The sequence below is a fragment of the Ursus maritimus genome, unplaced genomic scaffold (assembly GCF_017311325.1).
Source record: "Ursus maritimus isolate PB19 unplaced genomic scaffold, ASM1731132v1 scaffold_36, whole genome shotgun sequence".
NCBI classification, from domain to species: Eukaryota; Metazoa; Chordata; class Mammalia; order Carnivora; family Ursidae; genus Ursus; species Ursus maritimus.
In genome coordinates this window covers 7122984-7126796 of record NW_024426230.1, presented here as the reverse complement: position 1 = coordinate 7126796, position 3813 = coordinate 7122984, and positions in this window count along the sequence as shown.

Sequence of the window (3813 nt, the reverse complement as noted above, 5' to 3'; positions counted from 1 at the left end):
GATCTTCTTAAGGTTGACCCTTTTCCATTTTCTAGGTTTTGGCTCAAGTGTAAACTCAGTGAAACCTTCCCTTATCGCTAGTTCAAAGCAGTGTTCCTTTCTCTACTAGCCTCCCCACAAGTCACTCTTATTACTATTGCATTATTTTTATTCATTGCAATTATGATTATCAGAAATACTCTTACTTACTGTTTTCCTTTTTTTTCTTTCCTTTTTAAATGTGATCTGTTATGCCAGGGACCTAGTCTGTCTTCACAGCTGTGCACCTGGTGCCCGTATAGTGCCTGACACAGAGAAGGCCTCAGTACTTTGTTGTGTTATTAAACATGAATGTCTTCAGCTAAACTAACTCTTTATAAGTACCCTGTAAACCGACCAGCAAACTTTTTTTCTGGTAATAGAAAATTGGGGGAATACTTTATCCAAACTTGAAAAGAAAATGAAACATATGTTCTGACATTAAAACAAAAACAAAAACAAAAAACCTTCCTAGAGAATTCAGAACAGCATTGTATCAAGAATAACCCCACCATTCTCCTATGTTAGCTGAATCTGGCATATTAGGAAAATTATACTCAACCATGGATGAAGAGAAAGTGCCAGTGCATCTAGGTAGACCTTATCACACCATCAGACCCAGAGAGAATAAATTTAAATCTTTTTTAGAGCAGTGAGTGACATAGTGTCATTAGAGACATTCAAGACTCCCTTGCTAACCCTGAGAACAGAGGTCTAAGAGGAAACTAACTTTTGATTTTCTGTCCTGGGTCAGAAGCAGAGATCAAGACATATATACATACATACAACAAAATAGAATAAAATGCAACTGAATACAAAAGAAAACATAATGGTTTGCTTGGGTATGTGTATGTGTGCTTGAGCAGTGTAAGGGGAAGGACTGGAGAAGTGGGCTTTATAATTTGCCCAGCCCACTGCAAAATGAAAAATTATTAATTCCAAGATGGTGACAGGCAGCAAAGCATTGTGGCAGAGCGTTAAACCCAGAAGGGTCCTTCTGAGGTCAGGGCCCTGTGCACCTGCACAGTCACACACCTGAAGCCCATCCTGAGGGGAGAATAAGATTAGAATTCATCTCCACAGACTGGGAAGCACCCATCTCCCCACCCCTGTCAAAACAACAAAAAACAACTACCAGGATTGGAGCAGATAGTGCCCAACCTTGATGGTGGTGCTAGTGATGGTGGTGGCACTGGGTGAGGCTGGGAGCACCAGTCCTACAAAGCAGACTTTAGAATGATGGGAGAAGAAAGAAACCAGAGTTTCTGAGGTTCCAGAAGTAAAGGTGCCAGATAGAGAATAGGGTAAAGGGAAAGAGGCCACATCAGACCTTCCTCCTGTCTTTATGTAGACAATGCCTGTTCTTTCAAGAGACCATCTCCTGAATTCAGCCACTTGTGTAAGTCTGGTGCTTTGGGAGCTGCGGTGGAATAGGTGGAGTTGGGTATCGGGGTGTGTCAGACACAAAAAAGGTAGAGACAGGTTTAAATACATTTCCGTGGACAGGCTTCCTACCCTCTTTGGCAAGAAACCCAGGGGCTCCCAGAAGGAGGCGGGATGTAAGTGGATTTCCGAGGACCCTCTATTTTCATTCTCCCTTGAAGCTTCGAAGGTAAGACCCACGGAAAACTGCAGGGCTCGGCGTTCTTCTGTCCATCACAGGTCATCCCACTGGTAGATGTGTGTTGTCCTGGGGCATTTGGAACTGGTGGCGGGGACTGGGGACGGGGAAGCTGGCGGCGCTAGGAACGCCCTTCGGAGGAGATGCGCTCCGTCCCCTCCGTCTGCGGTCGGGCAACCCGGCTAGCGGAGACAGAAGTCCGGACGGAGAGGGATGGACCACGCCCGCGGAGGCGGCCTCAAGCTCAGCCGCTCAGTCCTGCCCGGGCTCGGGGAGGCTCAGCCCGGAGCCCAGGGCGGAGGGCGGTGACCGGGCACCCCTGCGGCTACTGCGGCCGCGCGGCCGCGGCTCTTGCGGCTCCGGCGCCCGCCGGTGAGGTGTCTCCGCAGTGCCCGCCTCCAAGCTCCCCTTCCCGCCCCTCTCGCGCCCCTTCCCGCCTCCCGGCGCCCCGGCGCCCCGGCACGAGCTGACCCGCCGCCCCGTCCCTCGGAGCGCGCGCGGCTGCTCCACGGCGGCGGCAGCGCTCCCGTGCGGCGCCCGCGCTCCCGGCGGCGTAGTCCTCCCGCCTCAGCCATTTTCCCTCCCCGCTCCCCTCCCGATCCTCATCCTCTCGCCCTCCCCCGCGCGAGACTTTTCCAGAAAGATTTTTATTTTCCGCCTCAGCTCTTGGAGAAAGAAGCTCCCGGCCCCGCGGCAGCAAAACTTTCGGCTACCGCTCCGCCGGCCCCTCCCTCGGCCGCCGGCCCGCGGCCCTTGGCGCGCGCCGCCGAGCGATGAGCGCCCTCCGTCCCTGCGGCCGCCCAGCCCGCTGCTGCCCGTGGCGGCGGCGGCAGCGCGCTGCGCCGCCGCCCGCTGGTCCCGGGGTCGGCCGGGGCCCGCGTTCCTGGCTCCCGTCGCGGCGCCGGCCGGGGCATCTCGTTCCATCTGCAGATCGGCCTGAGCCGTGAGCCGGTGCTACTGCTGCAGGACTCGTCCGGGGACTACAGCCTGGCGCACGTCCGCGAGATGGCTTGCTCCATCGTCGACCAGAAGGTAAGGCGCCGTACAGGGGGCGCTGCCCGTCCGGTCGCCCCTCGCCGCGCGAACTTTCCGGCTCCGGGGGCTCGGCGGGGATCCAGCCTCGCCGGCGCTCTGGAAGGGTCTGGCACTGGCCAGGGTTGGACGCCGGTATCTGAGGCACTGCATTCCCTGTTGTCCGGTTCTCCCCTTGCCCCGTCTTCTTGCATTCCCCATTTCTCTGCAGTCCGCATCCTCCTCACCCATTTCCATTCCCCTCGGGACATCCGCAGGTATGTTGCTTGCCCCATTTCTCTTAGCGCCTCTCCCTCCTCTTAAGACTTCCCGGCTCCCCCCTCTCTTCCCTCTGGACCCTGGACCGGCACGTTCCTGGCGCCAGATTCCTCCTTCCCGTACCAGAGTTCCCCCCGCCTCCCCTCCCGGGACACGCTCAACACGATTTCAGCACCACTCCCTTCCTCTTCAGGCCCCTCTCCCAGCTCAGACTGATGCTGAGGAGTTGCTGGAATGATCTAGAGATGAGGAATTTCTCACCTGTCAAATAAGCTTTTAAGAGGGGATGATTGACTCAGCCAGCTGTGAAAACACCTGACCAGATCACAACCTCTCACCTCCTGGTAGTTTTTTAGTCCTACCTTTGTTGTGAACGTGAAAGCAAATTTTTCAACCCTGAGGCACTGATAGTGGGGCATTGAAGTGGAGGCACAGACATATAAAGGGTGAGGGTACTCCCAGGAGCATCCCAAGGCTGGCTGTACCCTTAAGTTTGAGGCTGTGGGACTCGGGACAGCAGTCACAAAAGGCAGGTTGGAAAAAGGGCCATTATCCTGGGCCACGCCACCCAGGGAGGAGACGCAGCCTGCCCACCACTGTTTCTAGTGCAATTCTGAATTTCAGGTTGTTTCTGTAGCCATCCCGAGCGATGTTGCATGGAAAGCGGTGATAAGAGTGTGAAGGAAAGGGGGCCATGGCGCCAGTCTTCTCAGTATAAACAGGCAGGGATTAGGGGGTGGGGACAGAAGTCTCTAAAGGTGCTGAATTTCAACCCTGGAGGACTGGCTAGTACTTGCCTTATAAAGGTCACTTGAATAATCATGAATGTTTTCTTTGAAGTGTTTGGAGCAGAGGTTGCTAAATTCGAGTGTTGTTAATTGTGG